This window comes from Sus scrofa, chromosome 6, assembly GCF_000003025.6.
Source record: "Sus scrofa isolate TJ Tabasco breed Duroc chromosome 6, Sscrofa11.1, whole genome shotgun sequence".
Classification (NCBI taxonomy): Eukaryota; Metazoa; Chordata; class Mammalia; order Artiodactyla; family Suidae; genus Sus; species Sus scrofa.
The window spans coordinates 100205735-100232942 of NC_010448.4; positions in this window are offsets into that span (position 1 = coordinate 100205735).

Consider the following 27208-nt stretch of genomic DNA (forward strand, 5'->3'; position numbering starts at 1 on the left):
TGGAGCACAGTATATGTTCAATAACTATGTCTTGAATGACTGTCACCATAAATGAAGTCTATTTATTCTAACATCTGATTAGTTAATAAATTGATGTACATTGTTACAAATGAGATAACATTTCACTTCAATATACTCAGACTTGAGGAAAGATGAAAATTTATTGGCCCATTGTAAGCTGAGCCCTGAGATCAAGCCGAGATTGCTTCAAATCTGATTCAATTCTTTTTAGCATTCAGAACTTTTCCAGAGATTTCCATGAATTCCCAGGGAACCAGATTCTCATGATCATTTCTGCTCTGGCTTCCATGGAAATGGGTGAGTCTGTGGATTGTCTTGCTACCCAATATCCTTTGACTCTTTCTACAACATGCAAGTTGACACCTGACTCATTTTTCACTCTCACAAGTCATTCTGACTGTAGCTCAATTTATCGAATAATTGTGACTCACAAAGGAGAGAGTGATATTTCAGAAACACAATGGTTCCAAATCAAACACATGTAGTCACCGTTCACTCCACACTGGGATATTTTATTTTATTCTATTTTATTTTATTCGAGTTGATTTATAGTGTTGTGTCAATGTCCGCCGTACAGCATAGTGACCCAGTCACACACATATATGTATGTTCTTTTTCTCAAAATATCTTGCATAATGGTCTATTCCAAGAGACTGAATATAGTTCCCCTTGCTGTACAGTAGGACCTCATTTCTTATCCATTCTAAATGTAATAGTTTGCATCTAGCAACCCCAAACTGGGATTTTTTTTTTTCAGGTCAATTCACTTCAGCATCACACTTTTCCCCACTCCTTGCCTCCCCCACCTCTTTCCTGTTACTTTGCTACTCCACTCCCACCCTTTAAAATTCTTCTCATTCTTTTTAGGAGCCAAAAAAAAAAAAAAATGGACCTTCCATGTTTCAAGACTTTCCTCTTAAGATGGTAGTTGTGGATTTCTTTGTTTGATTCTATTATGAAAATGTTCAGACATACAAGAGATAAAAGAATGGGACAATGCCACCCATATATTACACCATCCAGAGCTAATCGTTGTTAATGTTTTGTCATATTTGCTTCTTCTATATTTTTTTCTGGACCATTTGAAAGTAATTAGATATTTTGGCACTTGTACTCTGAGCGTCATGTTCAAAAAATGAGGACATTCGTGTACACAACCACAATGCAACGTCTGCCTCTAACATATTAACAATATTCCTTAAGAGCATCAAATGCTTAGTTCATTTTCAAATTTCTCCACTTGCCCCCAAACAGTTGCGATTTGCAAGAACAATTTTATTTACTTATTTATTTGCTCGGTCAAACCTGTATTTAAAACAGCATTCTATTGTTAGGAAATATTGTCACGTGGTTGCATGCTTTTCCTAACGCCTCTCCTTGTACAGAGTGGAGTTAAATACCAGTAGCCAATTGCTCTTTATTAAATTACCTGTTGGTGTAAACCAGGGCCATTAAAGTGGGGGTCTCTGTTGTACACAGCTGGGTAATGGCGTAAGATGTATGAACTCATTCCTAAAATTGGGATCTGTGAACAAAAACAAATGGGAGGAAGAGCAACAGAGACAATGAGTAATGAAAACAGTTTCCAGAGCACAGAAGCCGGGGCTTTAGCAGAAAATATATGCAGCCCTGAGGAAAGGCTTTCCAGGGTCCCGTGTCTGTCACCTAGCAACAAGCCCATTACACAAGGCACACCGGTGTCCAGTTAACAGGGCTCAGAGAGAGCACACTGGCAGGTGGACCACACTTCTTCTTTTCTACTATGTTAATAACTCAGGTCTACAGCAGCCTCAGACAGGGCGAGCATCTGAAGAAACCATCCCCAAGTAGCCCTTTCTCCACATTAAATCCCTAAAGAAAATGGCTTTAGCTTAATTGATTGTGCCAGCATCAATACTTACTTGTCCATAGAGCCATCCGATAAGAATTAGATACACCATATGAAACAGAAAATCATCCGAACTCAAATTAGTTTGGATTCGCCATAGAAGGCTCCAGGACCCATCCAAATGCACTCCTAGTAGCTGATGAAGTGTGGGTCACAGATTTACTATTATTATTTTTTTTCCTTTTAAAATTGCTTTTACGTAAATGACTGCATTTTTTTCAGGTTTGCCCTCTTTCTTCTATGAGGGCGTTAATATGAGCTGCCAAGATAGCTGCTCCGGCATCTGTTTTTGCCTACAATTTGTCAGGGCCAAAGGTTTGTTTCGCTAGTGCAGTGTTTTAATAATGCAATTACGCCAATGGCCCTTAATAACAATACCGTCCTTTAAAAAAAAATAAAAAAGCTCAAAGTGCTCTTCTGATACTGCATCTCACTTATCGTTTTGCTAAGTCAAGCTAAGATATGCATTCACCAAAGTCAGAACAGAACACCAATCTCCGGATCCTGGGTCTAGCTTTCCATCGATTAAACTGTGCTTTTCAAAGCTGTGCATGTGTTTTAGGTTTTTAAATTGTGGTAAATAACATACACTTAACATAACAGAACATTTACCATCTTAAGCCGTTTTCCAAGTTTACAGTTCAATAGTGTTAAGTATATTCATCATCTTCTCAAACTGAAATCCATACCCACTAAATGACAGCTCCCCATTCCTCCCTCCCCTCAACCCCTGGCAACCACCTCATACATTTATCTCAATGAATATATGACTAGTCTAGGTAACTCATATGAGAGGAACCACACAGTATTCATACTTTTGCGATTGGCTTATTTAACTTAGCATAAGTTTCTCCAAGTTCATCCATGTGGTAGCATTTATTAAAACTAACTTCCTTTTTGAGGCTGAAGAATATTACATTGCATATGTAGACTTTGTTCATCTGTTCACTAGCCACTGGACACGTGAGTTGCTTCCACCTTTTCAGTATTGTGAATAATGCTAGGAACATGGGTGTAGAAATATCTCTTCAACAGTCCGTTTTCCATTCCTTGGGATATATATTCAGAACTGGAATTGCTGAGTCTTATGATAATTCTTTTCAAGTTTTTGATGAGCCCCCATACTGTTTTCCATAGCAGCTACACCATTTTAAATTCCTACCTACAGTGTACAACGAATTGTGTGCACGTTTTCTTAAACACTTGTTATGTCCTGTATTTTGATAGCAGCCATTCTAATGAGTGGGAAGTGGCATCTCACTGTGGTTTTGATGTGCATTTCCCTAATAATTGGTGATGAGAGCATACTCATATATTTATTGGCCATATGTGTATCTTTGGAGAAAAATCTATTCAAGTTCGTAGCCTTTTTTTGGATCAGGTTTTGTTATTGTGGGGTTATAGGAATTCTTTATATATTCTGGATATTATTCCCTTATCAGATATAAGATTTGCAAATATTTCCTCCCATTCTATGGGTTGCCTTTTCACTCTGTTGGTTGATTCCTTGCATGCAAGTGTTTCCTTATGTTGTAGTCCAACATAAGTTGATAAATGTCTCTTCCACCCCAGCTCCCGGTTTCTGGAGCAGGATGGAGCTCCAGACACCTGCTGAGGAAACTCCTTTGCCCTTTCTTGTCTGCCTTTTCTTCCCTGTTTATTTACTGCTGGCTAGTCAGTCTAGAGCAGAACAGAGATGTACCATGTTAGTAAATTGAGGAAGAAAGCAAGCCCCTGAGGATAGAAATGAGGGAAAGGTGGGAGGGGAGCAAAATTTACAGAGAGTAAGAGGGAAATGGACAAAAGGAAGAAGGGGAGAGAAAAGCAGGAAGTGCAACCAAAAAAAAAAAAAAAAAAATCCAGACATGGGTTCTGTCCGCTTTGCTGCTCTACGTTTGACCCCTCTGCTTAGAAAACAAACAGGAAAGAGGAAAAAACACAGCCGAAACAGCCTCCAGTGTCCCAGTGGAGGGCAGCCCAACTCCTCCCAGGGCTTCCAAACCATTCCTATGGCGCTTCAAGCGGCCCAGGTATTCCTGCCTGAAGCCAAACTATGGTTTTGGTTTCCCTTCACATGCCACACAAACTGACAGTGACAAATTCAGAGACTGCTTCAGACTCTGGGTTTATCAAGCAGAGAGTTAAAGATTTTTTGGGAAATGAGAGCTAGCCAAGACTGGGAACCCCGGCTCTCTCTGATGATTGCATTCTTCTCCATATTTTGCTACCCCCTCAGCTTTTTCCCCCTTCTCGGGGCTGGAAAATAACAAAATAGATTTTTCCTCTTGGAATCCAACTTAACCAAAATATGAATTGCAGCAAAGCAAAACTCTTTCCTGTTTTCAAATTTGCAGGCATCCTACCATCGAAGGAAGTCAGTTTCATCAGCCTCATGGGAAAACACTGCATCCTTTTTAAATGGAACCTTCCCCCAGAAAGTTCTACGGAGGCAAATTACCAACTGCACTGGTGTTGGTCCAGGATTTAAGATGAGGATCTTGGATTTCCCTCGAGGCTCAGCAGCTTAAGAACCCAACATCTCTGTGAGGATATGGATTCAACCCCTGGCCTCTATCCATGGGTTAAGGATCTGGTGTTACCACAAGCTACAGTGTAGGCCTCAGTTGCAGCTCTGATTGGACAGCTAGTCTGGAAACTGGAAACTTCCATATGCCACAGGTGTGGCCGTAAAAAGAAAAGCATTTTTTAAAAAATGGGAGTCCTGGACTTCCCTGGTGGTGCAGCTGATTGAGGGATCCAGTGTTGTCACTGTAGTGGGTCTGGTCACCTCTGTGGTGCCGGTTTGATCCCTGGTCCGGGAACTTCCACATGGGTGAGGCCAAAAATACATAAATTAAAATTTTTTCAATTAAAAAAATAAAGACGAGGGCCCTCTCTGTGTGTCTGTATCCCCTCCACAATTCTAAGCCATGAATACCCAGAAACCAGGAGAAGGGCTTCTCCTCCATTGTCACCAGAGCTGGGAGAGCTGTAGGCCAGAACACAAGCAGCGCAGAGCCCCTGCGCCTCTGCGAAAGGAGCATCCAGCCAGCGGCCTGGATAAACTTTGCTCTGCAAACATCTAGCCGAGATATTGTGTCCACGAAGAGCAGATGGGAGCTCTGCTTCTGCCATGTCTTCCTCTAGCGACACCTCCACAGCCTGGTGGCCGGGGATTAGCCTGATGCCTTTGAGGAAAAGCTGAGCTGACATTGCTTCTGTTCCAGTCTGGGCTTCTGGCTCAGTCTCTGACTCAGATGCAGAGAAGCAGCCTGGGTGGGAAAAAAAAAAACGGCTCTATGTATAGCTCTCCCGCGGGCGGGGCCGCTCGCGCCCCTCGCTGAGCCTCTCTGCCCATCTGTGAAATGGGGTGAGCCTGTTGACCCCCGGCGTGTGGTGGGGATTTAACGTAGGTGTGCAGGGCTTTGAAATTGAGAACAAAAGGTGGGATCTGAACAGAAAGCGTTGTTATTATGTCTCCCCCACGTCTGCCCGAGCTCTATTATTCTCTGCCGTACACTCTTATCCAGGTTTTTGTTCAGAAACTGTTGCTGCTCATCCAGCAACTCCTACACCACCACGCCTCTAATTTCCCATGTCCTTCAGAGGGCACCTGGCTGCCCCGACAGCTCCGAGACTCCCCCGTGAGCCGCTCTGATATTTTGCTCATTCATTCAATCAAAACTTTAAAACACACAAAGAGATGGTGATTTTTCCATAAACACTGGGAAACTTTCTGCTTTAGAAGAAGAAAAGCAAAACACAACTTTCATCTTCTGTCCCAACGTTGCGTACGCAGGCTGGCCATTGTTGCATCTTTCCATAAGGACCCCTAGGCTGCGTGCTGCGTTGCTTGGTGTTTACGAGGATAGAAGGTTGCCAGTCATTCAGGACCACAGAATTCAGGGGCTGAGGACAGGAGAAGAGTCTCTTTACTATCCCCTCTCCTACACTGCCTCCATAAATATCTTCTTTTTATTGTCATTTCTCCTGGTTTTCGATTCGGTTTATGGATGTGGTGATGTGGGATCTGAATGTTAAGGGAATTGCAATTCTCCTTAAGAATCTGAGCTCTTGAGGAGATAGGCCTAGGCTTTATCTTTCCCCTGCAATAAACTCATCTGGTGGATGGCGAGGGGTCTGTCTTTCCCCTGGACGCCCTGGTGAGGGTTTAGAGGGAGTGAGTTTTAAGCTCCAGAGCAAGCATCCCCTCTAACATTGAACGCGCTTTCCTATTGGTTGGGGAAGGTAATTGTCCCTGTCTGCGGTGGTAAAAATTACTAGAAAGGATGGGGAGCCCAGCCCCCCTCCACTGGAGGGAGCCGCAGGGCTGAGTCTGCACCTGCATCCACTAAGAGCCATGAAGGTGCGGTGTTGAGCACGCATCCCGTGCAGGGCGGCCACCTCAGGCTGGAGACTCCCTAGATGACAACCCCTGAGGGCTGAAGGCATCCTGCTGCCTCCACGTCCTCCTGAGCCACAGTCACGTTCAAGGATGTCCTGCCTCCTCTAACAATTCCTTCCTCACCCATGCCAAGCAGCCAACACACCCTGTCCTCTTTCTCTTCCCGCCCCCTCCTGGCCTCTGACCTTCCTTCCCTTCTCAGAGACCAAAGGAAAAGCAATAGGGCCACACAACTGGTGGCCTAAACTCACCTCTGCTGATGTCCATAAGCACCTTTAGCACAACGTCCTCAAAACCCACCTCCAACTGTTTCCAAAAGAAGCCATTGTTCTGTGCTCCAGCTCAGAGCCATCTCCCCTAAAGGTACCAAGTATGACTGATGAGGGAAAGATTACAAGCTTCAACTAGCTCTTCAAGATTTGAGCACTAGGCCAGGCTCAATGAGAAATGACTAGGCTGATTCCTGGTGCTTTCATGCCAAAGTGCTGGGCCAACACTTCTGCCAGGGAAAGCTGGCTTCCGGATGAGGCATCTGGCACTTAAGCTTGCATGAGTGTCTGTGTTTACTGTGTCCAGATAAGTCAACACTTTTGTTGACACCCACCCCAGGTCCAGATCTGGACTGAATCAAGTCAGAGTGTCTGGCGACAGCAGTACGTACCTTTGCCTTTAGCCTGGTGACAACAGAAGAGCAGGAGGGAAGAGAAGGTGGTCAAGTTGCGAGCTCTGAGGATTTCTTCCCGGGTGTACACAGGTCCAGCTCATTGGTAAAGTGGCTTCCTTACTGTACTTTTTATTACGAGTCTTATGTCTGCCCCCTCCAAAGAGGCTAAGAGGACAGATCAAAGGGGCCACATGAAAAATGAAGACAGGTCAAAAGCAAGCAGCTCCTGGACGTTTGACTGGCAGAAATTTACTTATTGATTTTTATTTTTTTATTTGTTTTGGCTTTTTGTCTTTCCTAGGGCCACACCCAGGGCATATGGAGGTTCCCAGTCTAGGGGTCGAATCGGAGCTGTAGCCACTGGCCTATACCAGAGTCACAACAACGCAGGATCTGGGCCGCATCTGTGACTTATACCACAGCTCATGGCAACGCTGGATCCCTAACCCACTGAGCAAGGCCAGGGATCGAACCCGAAACCTCATGGTTCCTAGTCAGATTCGTTAATCTCTGAGCCACGGCAGCAACTCCTACTTATTTATTTTTAAATTGTCAACACATATTATGCTTATTATGTACCCAGTCCCTGTTAAGGGTTCAACATATACTCATTTTTGCCCAAAACAGCCATGTGAGGTATTATTATTATTCCCCCTTTGATGGTTAAGGAAGCAGAGGCACAGAGAGGTTAAGAAACTGCCCAACGTCACACAGATGTGGATTCATTTGGCCAACAACACTGACCCAATTCGCTTGGTAACACTCACAAATTGGGAGATTTTGCACATAAAGTAGAGGAGGGTATCCAAAGATGCATGAAGATAGGAATCTGGAACTGGACTTATCCTGTGTGACCTGCACATCCATCCACCCCTCAGCTCCACAAGAAGGTCTGGGAGATCCTCTTCACTAAGGCAAAGAGACATACATCAATCAGGGAAAGGAAAGCCTGCATCTGTGAAAAGCACAAGGGTTGCTCCTTTTTGTAGGCTGAATGTGAACACAGGGGATCTGGTCATTCAAATGGGATCCCTGATCTCAGGGACTCTGAGAGGATGCTGGTGTCGCAGAGGCCAGATGAACACACACATGGGGCCCCACGGTGCCTGAACAGTAGGCGTAAACCAGTGACTCCAGAAGACAGAGTCTCCTTTTTTTGGACCATTATGGAACCATTTCCTGCAGATCCAGAGAGCAATATTTGAAGGGTTTGCATCTGGAATGTAGAGCTTTGATTGAGGTCTTTCAAACAGTAACTAACCACCCCTGGAGCAGAGATCTCTAATTTGAAGGATGTTAACTGCATGGAGGGCGCAGATTAAAATGAAACCGCACACACGTGTGTATCCTACGCAATGCACTGAAATATTTTTCAGTAAATTAGAGGCAGTATAATCAACAGTCTTTCTCACATGCTGAGAATCAGCCACAGCCAAGCGCCAGGTGCTCTGAGGGGTGGCCTGTCACCCTACTCACCACAGTCCCCACTGCTCCCTAGACTCTCCCCACCAGAGTGTCAGCTGCCGTTTGTCATCATACTTTTGTTCTGTCATTTTTTTTCACAGTATGTTAAAAGGAAAGTGGGATCTTTATTGTTCTATGTCTCCATCGAAAGAAGGAAAAAGAGAATTAGACCCTGGAGGGTTGTGTATTTCAAGAAAACTCGAAGAGAGAATAGCGATTATTTGCAAAGAGTCTGCAATGAATGCGCAAAGCAAAGCAGGTAGGTTTGGAAAGATGACAGTTTGCAACACTGTGGGGGATGGTTTTTCCAAATGTGTCTGTGGTAGTGTCTCCATCCCAGTGACTGGCTGCCTCTCGATAATAGATGGGGTTTACAGATGAGGCAACAGGGGAGAAGTGACTTGTGAGCCCCCCTACCCCCCAACCACCTCCACCCTGGGGACACGCCAGCTTCCAGGGGCCCCAGTTGCTCAGCCTCCTTTGCCCTGAGCCCTGTCTTGGCATCAGAAGAAGTGGGCCGGGGACCCAGTGGTGCCCAGAGAAACCGGGTGGCTTCCCAGCAGGACACCTCACCTCCTTCTCTCCCCATCCGGAAAAAGGATGGAGAGCCCCGAATCCTGGGCTCAGCATCTCACACCCACATTTGTGTCCCTCAGCAGGTGGTGTGTTTCTCTCTCCAACCCTCTCAGGCTATTTGAGCACCAGGAGCCTTTGCATGGATGTGTGGGGATGGAGTCAGACCACCAAAGAGATTTGATCCCTCTCTTCTGAGTATATTCTTGTGCCCTTTGCCCCGAGCGGGTTCAGAAATCCTAGGGCATATCTGCCAAGGCCACAGGCAAGTCTGCTGTGATTTTGGTGTTTCAGAAAAGCCATTGCTTCATCCACAGCTTACCTCAGTTCCACGCTAATCAGATCGAGATTACATCACAACCTTTTACAGAACGCGACAAAACAGTTGAGTTCAGATAATGCCTTTACCAAGACTCTAATCTATTGTTGCAAACAATTTAGCAGCACTCCTATCAAAGAAGGCCATCTTTTTCCTGCCCCGGGCCAGCGGGCCCCATCTGGGAGAAACACACGCAGACGGAAGCCACTCCCTTCCTCTTCCTGCATCTGACTTCAGTGCCAAGGCCCAGCTCTGGAAAAGGCCTTGGTGATCCCGGCTGATCTGCACCCCCCACACACACACACTCCATGGGCCCTTGGGGCTGCCAGGGGGAGGGGGAGGGGGAGGGGGCAGCCGTGTCCCCTGAGGTCTCGCCTCTGCACAGAATCCGGTCCCTGAACGTGGCCTTCCACTCAGGCGTTTATCTCCTTCTCTTTCCTGAGTCCAGCCAGGGCTATCAGCGTTCAGCTCCTTCCCGTGCAGATATGCTTGGGAACAGCTTCGGAACATAAAGCCTTTAAACAATGAGCCGGCGTTTGAGCTAGAATTAGAGCTGAGTCCTGAGCAAACAGCTGGACGCAATACGTCTTTATCTGTGACTGTCTCCAGTTTAAACAACGCATAAGATGTTTGTTCAAAACCCCGGGCAGATCTGGCGGTGCTGCCTTGATGAATTCCACGCCACCCCGCCTCCCCTCAGCTGCAGGGAGACGATGACGTCTTTTCCCGAAAGTAGATTATTTGCCCCACTTCACAGGCTGCTCCCGCCAGTGAGCACCAGTTGGGTTTTTGGAGGTTGCCCTGGCAGCCATTCCCGGTGGGGGTCGCGTTCATAGCCGGGTTTCTGGGGTGGCACTGGGTAGGTATGAGCTTTTTCCCTAGCCAGGAGAACCTTGCATGGGGCTGCCTGTCTGCCCAGGCCTTTCTAATCTCCAGTTCGGTTTTAATTGAATGCTTTGCCAAAGATGCCAGGATAATGTCATCAGTGATATTGACATGTCATGGATAAGGCCAGTGAGGGATCTGAGGAGAAAGCTCTAGAAAGTGGGGTGGGCAGGGAGGAGGGCAGAGCTGCTGCACAGAGAAGGCTGGAGAACAGCCCAGGGCAGATGAGGCCTTGACCGCAGTTTTTGTGTATGGAGTAAGGTTGCTTCTCCAAGGGTGAGTTTCTTTTGGCTCCACTCCCTTCTGACAGAGCCTCTCAGAGCTCCCCACTCACCTTAAAGGGAGGAGGTGAGTCTGCATTTGTGCATTTTCCTGGCCTCCTCCCTTTAGACAGAGATCAGTGTGTCACTGAAAAGGTCTCACAGCCACTGCCCACCCCCTGTCTTAGTGGACCCCATGCCTGTGCAGTGAAAACTTCATCCCTGGGACCAAAGGAGAAAGAGTAGATGAACCTGGCCAGGGACAAGCAATGCTCAGCCCACAAGCATCCTTTTGCACCAACTTTAGTCTTGCATCCAGTCCTGTCATCTATACCCCACCAGCTGACCCTGGGAGGGGAAATATTGGCAAATTTTCTGGGGGGTTGCCATCCAGGGGGTAGAGAAACCAGCTGTGCTCTAGCTTTTTTCTTTGTCTAGATTCAGAAATATTTCAAGGAGGCAAAGTTGACGGATGGCACGGAGGAAAAAGTGCATAAATAATAAGGGACCTAAAATGTGGGTGTAATAAACATGCCAAGTGCCCTTTTAAGTGAGGACTTTTGGACCCTCCCACCTGCCTGTCACGGTACCTCCGCTAACCTTGATGTGCAAGCCCTCAGGGCACCCACATTGCTCTCCTAATAGGAGTGGGTTCTTGGCTCCATACAAAGAGCTGCAATTACCAAGCTCCATGTTACCATACAGCAGGGCAGCAGGAAGATTCCCATTCCAGCCCCAGGGCAAGCTGAAAACCATCACGTTGCTAATTATAAATGTGGCCGCCAAGACCCCAGCTTCCTTCTATTCTTCTCGCATCCTGCAGCTGGCCAAACTTAGGAAGCAATCATCGGACTCCTCGGGAATGGCAGCTGGTGGCTTCTAAGGCGGCTTTTGGCGTTTGGGCTGCGAGAGACTGTCTCTATTACACGGGGGTTCTGCCAAAATGCTCAAGAAGACCGGAAAGTGTGTCCTATTTCTTGGCACCGTCGAGGTATATCAGATGCCACCCTTCTTGAGCCTGGAGCATCCCTAGCTCAGCTCTAGTTTTGTCCCAAAGGACCTGTCCTCCAGTAAGGGTGATTCCCCTGAGTTAGGAGGGAACCTACAAAGGCGATCATTTCATAAACCCAGAGTCAGGATTAGAAATATGCAGGTGGACCTAATCTAGAACAGTCTTTTTTAGAAGTAGCCCTTGGGATCACCATTCAGGAAACATGGCAAATGACCCCTTCTGGTGCCCATGGTGACAATTCAGCCTCTCCCTTCCTCACCGGGGATCAGGCTCTGTCACCGTGTCCTTCTAGCCCTCAGGTTCTTCAGAGGTTAATGGTTCTGATTTTTCTTTCATTATTATTTTTAACATGGCTGGAAATCTGCCCAAGTGTATGTATCCAGCAGAGAATCAAAATGAGAAAACATACAAGACTACTGGTCCAGGTTTCTGAGAGCAGGTAGAAGGACCAGTGGACTCAGAGGCAAGAGCCTATGAAGCCACTCTGCCCCTTCCTCTCCTTGGCTATGACCTTGGCCAGCTCACTTAATCATGTTGGGATTCAGCTCTTGTTTCCTGTAGGGTGAGGGACATATACTAGGAGCTTTCCCAGTCATCGCTATTACATATTCAATCATGTAACAGCTATGGGTCCCTCGCTTGTGCCAGGCAACGTTCTGGCTGTTCAACCAACAGCCCAGCACTGCTCTCGAGAGGTGTGCCCTGTGCACTGGGGTAGAGACGAGGGCACAGCACCATTCTGGGCCTCCAGGTCTCCATACAGGGAAGAATTGGCTGTCCAGCATCAGAGAACCCACGTCCAAGGTCATGCCCTTCCTGGACGGCAGCATCCAGTGACTCAGTGAGGGGCCTGCCAGGTCGATGGAGGCTCCAGGGGACTTCAGGAGACCCCTTGTGCCCTTTCCTTTCTCAGGGGTCCATCCCAGCTCTACACCGTGTCCTCTAAACTCCCTCTCAGCACTTACCCCCAGAGAACCCAGTGCGGTACCTGGACAAACTTACCTAGGAGTGGCGGAGTGGGGATGGGGGGGTGGGGATGGAGGATGGAGGCGCCCAGGGATAGCCCTCTCCCTGTCATTTCTCCACCGCTGTCCTTGCTGAGAAAGGGCTGCACCCTGAGAACCTCCCCTCTTAGATTGGTTTCCCCCTAGAACAGAGCCTGCACCAGACCTTGGGTGCAGGGGCTTGTTAGGTGATGCCAGGAAGGGAGTAAGAAGTGGGGCAATAAAGGTGGGGGGGGGATGTGCCTGGGAGGAAAAGCACCTGCAGGTACTATTGCACTGCCTTCCTGCCCCCGCCCCGGGGGAGGGGGGCTGTGCTGGGGGCTAGGGGACTATTGGCCAAGGTTCAGTCCCCCAGGGGCCTGCTAAGGAACACACAGAATTCGCCTCCATTTCCTTCTTTTCGCCGGCTCTGCATCATGTGGGCTGAGGGCTGCCTCCCTCTTCCACCACATTTTCTCACTTCTGGGGCCCTTGTTCTTGACTGAGTGAGCTCTGGGGAAACTCCTGAGGCTGGAAAAGCTGCAAAGCTGCAGGCGCTTGGAGTGGCCCCCTGGGCAGCAACACAATGACCATCTCCCACAGCAGTAGCTGGAGCGAGGGGTGGCTGAGGGTGTGACATGGGGCCCCGTGTCCCCACATCCCATTGACTCCTGCCCCAACATGGGGTGGCTGCCATTCCTGACATGGGCCCCCCAGATGGCCCCCCGGATGAAAGACTGAGGCCCAGCCGGGTGTGGGCAGGCTGACTGGACAGCAGAGCAGGGTCTGGCAGCACATGGGCTCAAATCCTGGCTTTGCCCCTGAGCCCGCTGAGAGAGTTTGCATCAGCTGTGCCTGTTTCCTCATCTGTGCGATGGAGCCCATCAAAGTGCTGGCCCTGGAGGGTGGTCATGAAATCACGCTGGGAAGCTCTTTGCATGGGGCTGAGGTCTGGACTCGTCAGCAGTGTTCTTAGATCTTTCACTGAGTGTCCTTCTAGCGCTGGGAGTCTGGTCACTGCTGCCTTAGCCACGTTCCCACTGCAGGCATCGTCTATTGTCCATTATAATAATGGCCACAATGGCCAGTGCAGGAATGCAGACACATTTCCCCCACAGCTGTGAGAAATAGCCCTAGAAGCATTTCCTACTCTGTTTGTGTGTAAAAGGGCAAACGGGGCATTGTTGGCATAAAGAATAGACTGTGCCCCTGCCAACCCCAGGCTTCTTGGGCAAGATCCCCTTGCTAATTCAGAGCCTCTCGGAGGAGGTCACTTACATCTGTAATTGCTCCAGAATTACTGCTTTAATGTCTGCACTCAAATCACCCTCTATGACCCATGAAACAAACTGCTTTAAAGTCATCTTTCAGCAGCTTTGTTTGGTGTTTACTAAATGACTTATTCTACAATAAACCTGAGGAGAGGCATGCTTCATTATTCTTGAGTTCTACTCTAGCAGCAATATAATAACGGTGGACTCAGGCATTTGGGGATGGCTTGCAAGTTTCATGCATCCTCTCCCTCCCTCTCTCCTCCCTCTCAGCACCTTGGACCCAGTCACCCCCTCCTGCGGCAACTAGGGTCCTCCCTGGTGTGGGCGGCTTTCATCAGCCCTCTGAAGGACACAAATTCAGGACAACAGAAAGGCAAAGGATAGCAGAAGACACGCATAACCCAGAACTCTGGACTCAAGCCAAGGTTCAAGGACTAACTACGCCACGTGGGAAGGAATTTCACTGGGTTGATAACATCCATCCCACGGGGTAAAGCACTGAGCACAATGCCTGGCACAGAATAAGCTAAAGACAAGCCCTATTGAAAGGACAGCAGAGAATTACAACTAAAGAGGGAGGGTGATGAAAAGGGATGGACTGGGGCTTTGGGGCTATTAGATACAGACGATTACATGTAGAATGGATAGACAATAAGGTCTTACTGTATAGCACAGGGAACTATATCCAATCTTCTGGGATAGACCATGATGGAAAATAATATATAAAAATAGAGTGTGTATATATGTATGAATGAGTCACTTTGCTGTACAGAAGTAGTTGGCACAGCATTGTAAATCCACTATACATTAATAAACAAAACAAAACAACTAGCAAAGGTTTTGAACTTGGTCTCTCGTAGTTGAAATCCTGGACTGAGTAGTTCTAACATATCTTAGGTCTGAATGTCAAAGCGCTAGTTCAAGTCGTCAACTTTCCTTCAGAATAGGTATTGTCTCCTCAAGGGTATTTAGGGTAAATGTAAAACATGATCAAAGGCCTTGTAAATATTTATTATTATAATTGTTCATTTCCATGCCTGGGAAAAACAAGGGAGAGAAAGAGGGAGGCATGTATGATGGATGGGTGTCGGGGAGGTGGAGAGGGCGGCCCGCAGTATCGCCGCTGGCCCTGGCTCTGTGTGGACGGCGGAAGGACCCACCCCCAGGAGAAACGACGCAGGATGGTCCTATGAGCACACACCAGAGGAGCAGACATGCTCCTCACACATGAAGCGGGACAGATCGACCAAATCCAAACGAGGAAGGAGCTGGTGGAGATTCCCCCATCTCAGCGTGGCTTGCTCAAAGATTCTGTCCACTCAGCTGAGCTTCATTGTCATCAGTCAAGCCAAAGCCACACCTTTGGAATCTTGGTTCTGGGTGTCAGGTGCTCGGCGATGATGGTAGCCCCATGCTCCCCATTGATCATGGAAACTCCCAGGCTGCCTTCACTGTACACAGTTATGCTATGGGGGTCCTGTGATTTTCAAGGACCCCAACCGTTCAGGTTTCTTCTTGAATGATAATTCATGGGTTGGGATCCTGTATTTTATTTTATTTTATTTTATTTTATTTTATTTTATTTTATTTTATTGTCTTTTTGGGGCTGCACCCCTAGCATATGGAAATTCCCAGGTGAGGGGTCAAATAAGAGCCACAGCTGCTGGCCTATGCCACAGCCACAGCCACAGCAACATGGGATCTGAGCCATGTCCTACACCACAGCTCACAGAAACTCTGGATCCTTAACCCATGGCATGAGGCCAGGGATCAAACCCGAGTGCTCATGGATCCTAGTCAGGTTCATTACCACTGAGCCACAGTAGGAACTCCTGGGCTCCTGTCAGTATATGCTCCACCCTTATGGGATCCTTTGCACTGAGTCTCGAAAATGAAAAAGGGAGGAGAAAGCCTGGGGGTTGGGGGACGTGTTCCCTTCTGCCCTCAGACCACCAGCCAGGTCTCAGTCACATGGCCCCAAGTCCATGCAAGGCAGACAGGGAAATGCAGTCCCCTTGAGGGTCAGGACAAGTCAACAGGATGGTGAGCATCCAGCCCATCTGACATCCTAGACATTATTTCAGGCCATCGCTTTCACTAGTTGTTAACGGATGCGCTTCTGGGCAGTGATCTTAGATAGTTTGCAAAGTGAGTTTATATTCATGGAAGTTACGTGAAAGGTTCGGGTTCATAGAGTTCACTAAAAAGGCTGAGTTGCCCCATTTTCGACACCCAGTAGTATTAGCTGGGATGAGTTAGGTGAGGCTGCAGAACCACCTCCTGGTCTCTGGCTTGGCCCACACATGTCCGTGTTCCGTCCAAAGCCCACAGTGATCTGTGATCCACCACCCTCCCTGGGCTCAGGCCACTAGGATCCCTGGCTCCTCCCTCTCCCCACAAGATCACATGCAACTGCTGGGAGGAAAGCTTGGGAAAGCCCACTGACTCTTCCACGCCTCCACTGGTAAGGGAACCACATTCTGTCTGCTCCTGTTTCATTGGTCAAAGCAAAGAAGGTGGCCATGGATCCTTCAAGGGGGGGCAGGAAAGGTGACCTTCCTAGATGTCCAGGAAGGGACAGCAAAGAGTCCAGGTGAGCCCTAGTGACGTCATCTCCCCCCACAGACCTGGAAAAGGAGCTCATGAACACCCAGTTGGGCCCAATTTCAGATGGTTCCTTCTTGTTTTTATCACTATTTTTTCAGAATATAGAACCTCAGAAGTCTCTTAGACCCTAGACTATCAGAGGCTTTTCATGCACTCCACTCTTCTTTCTGTTCTAGCCCCTTTATCTCAATCCTTATGGCTATGCTGGGATCATCTGACCAGAGATCATGCATTTCTGTTAATATTTAAAGCCCCTTTAGATCTTAAGGCACGTGAACTTTCGTTTAGCTTTTATCATGATTTTTCTAGCCAACTTTGAAGAAACCAGGGAGGACCTCTCAATCCCAACACCCATGCACACCAGGGAATAATGACACCAAGCCAAAGACCCTACCCCTCTACCTCCCCCACCCACGAAAACTCCTGTTTGTAGATGCCACAAGTTCTGATAGAAGCGAAAATGCTAGGGGCTTTCACTTGTGGTCAAATCAAAACTTCTTTAGATTTTGAATGAGAGAAAGCATCCAAAAATCAGGAAGGCTTATGTTCCTAAAGACAAACTTCATCCATTTCATAAGCTTGTATTTGGTGGCAGTGCATCACAGGTCAGCGAGGCACAGGTCAAGTTTGTGGCTGGTGGCAACAATCACAGGTCAAGGGCCAGAGTAGGAGTAAAGTGTGAACCAGCCTGGGAAATTCACAGCCTTCCCAGTCAGTAAATACTGAACTGTACACAAATGAGGGAACAGTGATAAGAGTCAGGACTTCTAGAGAAAAAAGAAGTTTCCATTTCATTTCTCCCTCCATGTATAAAGCATAGAGAATGAAAACGATAAAACAAAAGGGTAATATAGTTGCAACAAAGGCAGCATATGCTAAAAATTTTTTGAGAAGTTAATGGTGGAGAAAGGATTTCTTCTTTTGAGTGCTCTAGAATTTTGGAGGTGAAAGTTAATGGTGAAAATGAACATTCCCCAACAGCAAAAAAGCCAACAACTCAATGCAAAAATGGGCAAAAGACCTGAATAGACATTTCTCCAAAAAAGATATATTTTGGCCAACAAGTACATGAAAAAATGCTCAATATCACTGATTATTAGAGAGATGCAAGTCAAAACTAGTATGAGGTACCACCTCATACCAGTTGGCCATTATTAATAAGTCCACAAATAACAAATGCTGGAGAGGGTATGGAGAAAACAGAACCCTCCTACACTGTTGGTGGGAATGTAAATTGGTATAAGCACTGTGGAAAACAGTATGGAGTAACCTTAGAAAACTAAATATAGAACTACAATGTGACCCAGCAATCCCACACTTGGGAATTGCAGAACTATTCACAATAGCCAAGACATGGAAACAACCTAAATATCCATCAACAGATGAATGGATTAAGAAGATGTGGTATATATACACAATGGAATACTATTCAGCCATAAAAACGAACAAAATAATGCCATTTGCAGCAACATGGATGGAGCTAGAGATTCTCATACTAAGTGAAGTAAGTCAGAAAGAGAAAGACAAATGCCATATGATATCACTTATACCTGGAATCTAATATGCGGCACAGATGAACATTTCCACAGAAAAGAAACTGGTGAACTTGGAGAATAGACTTGTGGTTGCCAAGTGGGAAGGGGAGGGAGTGGGACGGGCTGGGAACTTGGGGTTAATAGATGCAAACTATTGCCTTTGGAATGGATAAGCAATGGTATCCTGCTGTATATCATTGGCAACAATATCTAGTCACTATGATGGAGCATGATAATGTGAGAAAAAGAATGCATACATGTATGTGTGACTGGGTCACCTTGCTGTATAGTAGAAAATTGACAGAACGCTGTAAACCAGTTATGATGAAAAAAATAAAAATCATTTTAAAACTTAGGAATCTCTGGCTTTATAAAGGAAAATAAAGTAGGAGATGAATTACAAGAAGAGAAAGTCAAATGGAATACCAAGTAGCATCGAAAATAACTGGGTCTACAAGAAGCTACATGAAACAGAAAGTTGAGTAAAATCTACATGTTGCATTATATTGTTTGTGTAACATAAACTTAAAAAAAACCAAGCAAACCACTTAGTTCTATGCATTGTTGAAAGGTCTATGCCCATACGATGTAAGAAAAATCATGTGTGGGATCAATAAACACCCAACCCAGGGTTGTAGTTACCTCTGGGTGGGGGGAAACAGGATGTTCTGGATGAAGAACAAAACAGGGGGTTCCTATTGCTTTTGTGATAGTCATTTGTTCAGTTGAGTAGAGACAAATTGATATTTGCTAAGTTAGTCTCTGCCTGGTTTTGATGTCTGCAACATTTCCTAACAAATAAAAGAGAGGTAGGTGGCAATGAAGAATTTATCACAGGAAAGCAAAGGGCAAGGGGACAACAGACCTGGGGGAGGATCCTAAGATCCATTTATTTATTTATTTACTTTATTTTTGGACATGCCCATGGGCAAGGGAGCCAAACCAAGCCACAGTCGTGACAACACCAGGTCCTTTAACTGTTAGGCCACCAGGGAACTTCCCTAAGATCCCTTTAGAACGGTTTGGGCAAAGTGTGAGTTCCTGCTGTATTGCCTGTTTGGCTAACAGTAAAAGACATCTTAAATGCGACATTTGGAAATTGTTTTTGCTTATGAATCAAACACTTCCTATGCCTTAACCTCTCACTTTATGCAAATATAATGCCAGTCACACAGTAGAAAACTCTCTTGTGGGTGATTCATTATCGAAATTGATAGGTTTTCTTTTCTAGTCTTTTTATCTTGGCCAAATTACAAACATTTCAAATGTCAAAAAGAAGGAAGAACAATGTCATGTGTAATCCTTTGGGGAGATAGGTAATTCAACAATAAAAGGCAGCATTCAGGATGAACAGAGGTATTTCATTCAGTTGTAGCTAATCCCCATCTTTGTACATTTACACAAGCAAAATTTTGTGTCATTGTACATTTGAGCTTTATATTGATTAGAATACTGTAATAACTTTTACTATATAAAGAAATCCCAAAAAAGACACCCTAAAAAAGTAGACAAAGAATATGATAGGACAACTTACAAAAAAACATAGATAAGCAAAGACGTTAAAATGTTGAATTCCATTAAAGGTCAAAGATAGGCAAAGTTAAATACTGAAGTTTCATTTCCATTTTTCACTTGTCAAATTGCAAGAGATTGGAAAAATTGAGAAGACTGATCTCCTATCATAAGATTAAGTGACACACTGTGATACATTGTTTTCCTTAGGACAGGACAAGTTCCATACGGGTATAGGCAAAGTGTCCTCTGAAATACGCCTCCTGAATTATTTTTGTAATATGACTTGCAGTGTACTGGAAAATTCTACAAAATATCACCAAAATAGCTTAATATAGGTAATTAAATTCCTTCTCCTGCTCAATCCTTAGGTAAGATGTTCAATGGATTTATTAAGATAAACCATATTATCTAGCCATTATCCCAAACTATTAAATCCATTGCCAAAATTAGTTTATCAGATTAGTTGCTAATTAATCACCAACTCTTTTTGCTCTAAATTTTTTACAGTTTTGAGAGGAAAGACAACTGCTGTAGTAGAACTCATGATATATATACCAAAATTATGTCAAAATATACATCTATATTTATAGTGTACATACAGACCTCAACACTATTGAAATTTATCAACTTTAGATCTCTCTCCATAATACGTAATCCTCTATTTTATTTTGTAATAAAATGAAACTATAACAAAGTTAATTTAGAATATTCAACAAGATACATGGTTATTTTTGTGCTATGCAAAAGTGGTGGGAAATTTTTAAAAATATTCTCCCTTTTTAATTTTGTTAGTTTTTAAAAAATTCTATAATCAGTATCAAAGAATCTATAATCAGTATCAACATTTTTAATGCAATTAGTTAGAGTATATTTAAAGTTCTTATACATAATATCACTCATTCTTTGAAGAAATAAATGTTTTTGATGAGGTTTTCCAAACCTATCTGTTCCCTGGCCTGGAAGTTGGTACCCAACATGACCAGGTGTCTTGGGTGTGGAGAAGCTTGATGCAAAGATAATCTCTGGTTACAAATTTATGGATTGTGGACTTAGAGGTGGGAGGGAAGATCTAATTAAGGACTGGTGCCATGGAGGAGAGAAGGTTGCAGGAAGAAAAGAGGCTGAATCTTCCAAAAATGATGTGTCCTGATAGGCGTGAACAAGAACAATGGGGAGGAACAGACCCAAAATAGGGAGAAGAAGAAGGTGGACCAACAGAAGCACCCCGCCCCTCTATTTATGCTGACCCAGCACTGGAAGGCATCCTGGAAAGCCCAGGACAGACTGACACTCAAGCCTGAACTTAGATGTCACTTGGTGCCAGGCAGGACAAAGCCTCTCTGGCTGACCCCCCACTGCTCCTGTCTAATGTATGAATGAAATCCCTTCTTGGTCTTCTCTGAATATGTATTCAGATTTCTAATATCTTTTAATTATTTCTTCTGCTATCTGACTGGTGTCTCTTTAGCAGGTGATGCTGCACTGAGAACTTGAAGATCCACCTTTGTTTGGGTGACACACATGAGATGTAACTCCCATGCCTCTGCTGAAGGAGAACTAAGCCAGCTGTATTCCCCTCCCCTGCAGAGAGGCCGACAGCTGCCTGGCAGGGACCATTGCGCTGGGTGGGTGGGGTGCTGGGCCAGCCCTGACCACAAAGAGCTCCCAGGGCCCCACAAGCTCTTGTATTCTGGACTTTCTCCTTAGCGCACCCCGCTGGCCTTTCCTCTGTGGGGACCACCTTCCTCAGTGGCTAAGAGTACAGGTCATGACTTGGCCGGAGGTCTGTCCTTACCTGTCATTTATCACCAGCAGTCAAGAGAAAGGGCTTTTTCACGGCTACATTTCCAAGGCCTAGAATTGTGCCTAAATCTTTTTGTTTTCTTCTTTTTTGTCTTTTAAGGCCACACTCTTGGCCTATGGATGTTCCCAGTCTAGGGGTCGAATCCAAGTTACAGCTGCTGGCCACAGCCATAGCCATGCCAGATCAGAGCTGCGTCTGTGACTTACACCAGAGCTCAAGGCAATGCTGGATCCTTAACCCACTGAGCAAGGCCAGGGATCAAACCCACAACCTCATGGACACTAATTGGTTTGTTACCCCTGATCCAAGACAGGAACTCCTAAATCTTTATTAAATGAAACCACATGGATGGGGGAATACCCCTTGACACCCCCAGATTTTGCATAGTCTCTTTTATAAATACCTTTCAGACCATGCATGATTTCATAATAAAGACCAAACACAAGCTGAAGCTGACACACTTAACCATTGCATGGGCTACAGACAGGCTCATAGGGGTGGGGGGGGGATGGTTTAGAGAAATAGACAGGTTCCTGAGAGCATTTTAAGTAGAAGAAAAAAGGAATCTGTGCCAGTTGCTGCTGGAGAGATTTAGTCAAAGAAATACTGCTGTGCTGTGAAATTAATTACTATCAGAAAAGAAAGCCTCCAGTGATTTAAAACTATATTGCATATATCTATGTAGTATATTACAGTACATTAAGAAAGTTAGAGTAAATTAAAAGCCTTAAAACAATCTACATATTATTTCAAGATCCCAGTGGCATATTAATTATGCCTTCTGTTCTATTCATTTTGTCCCTTTTGGAAATATAGGCAGTCTCAGAATTAAACCACTCGACTAATAAGAGGCCCTTGCCTAGACATAGCCCTTGGTCCTCTGACCCCTTATAGTATCACAAGGGCTGTGGCCACTACAGGTCCTGGCTGCCACTCGCCCGACCAGCATGGCAGAGCTGTTGCTTGCAGAGCCCCCCCGTTTTCGTTTCCTGTTTCATTTTCCCCTTTATGCCCAGAGGCCGCCACACTCAGGTCTCTGGAGACTGAGTAGACTTCCAACTGTGCTGACTCTAACTGTGATGGCTCAGGATTTGGGGGCCTGAGAATGTGTGCCCATGTCTGGGAGCAGCTGGGTCAACTGTGAAGCAGTGCAGTGTGATGCATAAGTGGGAGGTTCTGGAACACGGGATGCCCGTGTTACTTTCCCAGCTCTGATCCTGGTTGAGGGTGTAATCTTGGACCATTCAGCAGCTCAATGCCTCACTTTGCGTCTCTGTTAAACGGAAACCATCGTTATAACTGACTGTATAGGTACAATTATGGGCTGAATTGTGTCTCCTCAAAATTCGGTTACATTAAGGTCTGAAGCCCTGAACCTCTGGTGTGATGCGTTTTGAGATGGTGCCTTGAATGGGATAACTTAGTAAAATGAGGTTCTCTGGGTGGGTCCTTATCAATATGACTGGTTTCCACATAGGGGAGAATACCCCACAGACACACAGAAAGAAGACCAGCTGAAGACAAGGGAGAAGACAGCCATACAAGCCACGGAGAGAGGCCTCTGAAGAAAGCACCCCACCCACCCTTTGATCTTGGACTCCTAGGCTCCAGAACTGGGAAGAAAGGTCTGTTCTTTTAGCTCCCCTGCTTGTGGTATTGTGTTCCAGGAGTCCTGGCCAATTCATATGGGTGCTTTTGAGGATTCCATGAGACAATGCATGCGTCAAGAGATGCTCAATATCGCTCATTTTTAGAGAAGGGCAAATCAAAATTACAATGAGGTATCAGCTCACACCAGGCATAATGGCCATCATCGCGACTCCGTATCATTAGCTTGGCAGAGTGATGGCCGCAGCCAGGGAGGTTGAACATAGCCATAAAAGAGGACGACTGTCTGTCTGCAAGGCATGCAGAAGGGGAGCTCTCAGACCCTCTACCCACACTCTGGCAGAAAGGACTGGGAGAGTCATGTATGCAAAACTTAGGGGACTGCCCACATACTCCCCAGGGCAGATTTCTTTGAAATTATAATGTCACGAATATGCTGTGCCATGACGGGAACTTGAAATTGTAATGTCACTAATACGTGTCACAATTTCTTTTCTTTTTTTTCTTTTTTTTTTTTTTTTTGTCTTTTTGCCATATCTTGGGCTGCTCTCACAGCATATGGAGATTCCCAGGCTAGGGGTTGAATCAGAGCTGTAGCCACCAGCCTACGCCAGAGCTACAGCAATGCAGGGTCTGAGCTGTGTCTGCAACCTACACCACAGCTCACGGCAACACCGGATCCTTAACTCACTGAGCAAGGCCAGGGATCGAACCCACAACCTCATGGTTCCTAGTCGGATTCATTAACCACTGTGCCACGATGGGAACTCCACAATTTCTTTATTTTTTTAAGCTACTTTATTGAGGTATAATAGATACATAACAAAATATGCATACTTAAATTGTATGATTTGGTGTTTTGATATATGTATACACCAGTGAAATATAACCACAATCAAGACACTAAACATATATTATATATACATCATATAGACAAAAGTAGATATGTATACGAGTGTGTGTATGTATATATATGTACACAGCCCTAAGTCTTTCTATGCCCTGTAGTGATCCGGCCTGGTCGCCCCTCCCCTGCCACACTGATGTGTGTTCTGCCATGGTAAATCAATTGGCATTTCCCGAAGTTTTGTTTTTTTTCTATTTAAGGTCGCACCCCAGGCATATGGAGGTTCCCAGGCTAAGGGTCAAATCTGAGCTGCAGCTGCCGGCCTACACCACAGCTACAGCACATCAGATCTGAGTTGTATCTGCGACCTACACCGCTGCTCATGGCAATGCTGGATCCTTAACCCACTGATGGAGGCCAGGGATCCAACCGCATCCTCATGGATACTATGTCAGGTTCATCACCTGCTGAGCCACAAGAGGAACTCCCTGAAATTTTATATAAATAGAATCATACAGTATGTGCTCCTTTCATCTGGCTTTTTTACATTCAGCATAAATACTTTGAGATTCACCCATGATGTTGGTATGTATCAGTAGTTCCTTTCCTTTTGTTTTCTTTTTTCTTTTTTTCTTTTTTTTTTTAGTGGTATTCTGTTGAAGAAAAATGCTGCAATTTTATTTAGCTTTCACCTGTTGATGGGCATGTGGGTTGCTTCCTGGTTTGAGCTTTTGCAAGTAAAGCTACTAAGAACAATTGGGTCCAGACTTTTGGGAGATCTATCCTTTGTTTCCTCTTGGGTAAGTACCTAGGAATGGAATGGTTGGATCCTGTCACTGTGTATGTACCTTCTTAAGAAATTGAAAACTGTTTGCCAAAGTGGTTATGTCATTTTACTTGCCCACCTACTGCTTCTCTATCCTCCTCGACATGTTCAGTCTTTGCTAATTGGGGCTGTTTAAAAGTTGTGCAGTGGTGTTCATTTGCATTTTTCTAATGATGAATGACGAAATGTTTCTTCAGCGCTTTTGCTCACGTTTTGCCCGTTGTGGATATTCTTATTATTGTTGGGAGGGTTTCTTGTATTTTCTGGATTTAAGTCCTTCCTCAGACATATGCTTTGCAAATATTTCCTCTCAGTCTGTGGCTTGCTTTTCATTCTCTAAACATGGTTATTTGAAGAGCAGACTTTATTCTTAATGAATTCTAATGAATCGGTGTGTTCTTGTATGGCTTGTGATTTAAGTCTCATATCTAGAAAATTTTTGCCTCACCCCAGTTTATAGGTTTTCTCCAATCTTCTCTTCTAGATGTTTTATAGTTTCAGGTTTTACATTCAGGCATGTCATCTGTTTTGAATTAATATCAATCAGGTCAATGTGGTTCATGAGTGTGTTTAAGTCTTCCATATCCTTCCAGATTTTCTAATTGTTCTGTTAATTACTGAGAGAGGAATACTGAAATCTTTTACTATAACTGTGGATTTGTTTCTTTTTCCCTAGAGTTCTATCCTTTGTGGCTTCGTGTATTTTGAAGCTCTGTTATTAGGTGCATGTTGAGGACTGTTATGTCTTATTGATAAATTGACCCCTTTATCATTATGAAACAAACTTCATTATCCCTTGTAATATTCTTTGCTCAGAAATCTACCTTGTCTCAAAGTAATACAGCTACTACAATTTTTCTTTGATTAATGTTATCATGGAATATATTTTTCATTCATGTATTTTTAATCTACTTGTGTTCTTTCTATTTAAATTGTGTCCTTTAGAGGCAGCATATAGTTGTGTCTTGCTTTTTTATCTGATTTGCCAATGAGGTATTCAGACCATCACCCATTTACTGTGAATATGGATATGTGTAGGTTTCTGTCTATCACCTTGCTGTTTATTTTCCATTTGTCTCATCTTTTCTTAAATCCCCTTCTCCTTCTTCCTTCTTTCAGATTGTCGAAGTGTCTTTATTTTTCCATTTTATCTTTTTTGTTGGCTGACTAGCTCTGACTTCTTGTTTTGCAATTCAAGGGGTTCCTTAGGGTTTATCGTATACATCGTAACATACCATAGTCACTTGATATGGTACCACAGTAACTAGTACATTTTTCTTGTTGAACTCCAAGTGATATTACACACCGCACATTTTGTCTTAGACTATTTGGGCCACCACAACAGGAGACCATGGAGGAGTGGCTGAAATAGCAAGCATTTACTTCTCACAATGCTAGAGGCTAGGAAGTCCAAGATGAAGGCACTGGCAGATCCAGGGTTTGGTGAGAACCCTCTTCCTGGTTTGCAAATTGTTCTGATTCTTGTGTTCCCATCTGGTGGAAAGGAATGAGAGAGATTAGGCTCTCCCGTCTCTTTTTATAAGAGCACTAATCCTCTTCATGAAGACAGACCTTCAAGACCCGTTTACTTCCCAAAGGCCCTACTTCTTAATACTGTAACATGGAGCATTAGGATGTAAACACACAAACTATTGAAGGGACACAAACATATAGTCCATAACTTATAGGAGAAATACAGTAGTGTATTCCCTTTCTCCCTGCCAACCTGTGTACTATTGCTGTCATTTATTTTACTTTTGTATGTTTTAAAACCCATAATGTGTTGTTACTATGTTTGTTTAAAGAATCAATTATTGGAGTTCCCCTGTGGCTCAGCAGTAATGAACCCGACTATTAACTGTGAGGATGCCAGTTTGATCCCTGGCCTCAGTCAGTGGGTTAAGGATCCGGCATTGCTGTGGCTATGGTGTAGGCCAGCAGCTGCAGCTCTGATTCAACCCCAAGCCCAGGAACTCCCATATGCCACAGATGTGGCCCTAAAAAAAGCAAAAAAGACAAACAAACAAAGAAATATATATATATATATATATCTTTAAGTATAATTAAATAATAGGAAAAAACATAATCAAGTTAACCATTTGTTACCACTTCTGATGTTCCTCACTTTGTGCACATCCAGATTTTCATCTGGCATCATTTTCCTTCTGCCTGAGGGACTTATTTTAACAGCATTTCTTATAGTATGAGCATCCCAGGGTGATAAGCTCATCCAGCTTTTCTATGTCTAAAAATATCTTTATTTTGCTTTCATATTTGGAATATGTTTTTACTGGGCATAAATATTAGGTGGACCCTTTCTTTAGAAATGTTTCTCCACTGTCTTCTCTCTGACATTGCCTCTGACAAAAAATATGCTGTCATCCTTAAGTATGTACATGTATGTACACATGCATTTTTTACCCTGGATGATTTTTAAATTTTATCACTAGTTTTGAGCAGACCTTGCTAGAATCCCCTGGAGCACAGTCTCCCACAGTTGAGACACACAGAGATAAACTCATTCAGACTAAGATGTTAGTGACTTAAACATGCTAATTTTTTGAGGACTATCTCTATCTGATAAGTGGAACCAAGGAAGGGCAATGCAGACAGGCAGAAACATCAATTTCTCGTTTCCTGTGACCCAGTTAATCTCTAATTCAAGCTTCCTGCTAGCAGAAATATAATTTGTGTCATGGACAGGCATGGCCATCTTCA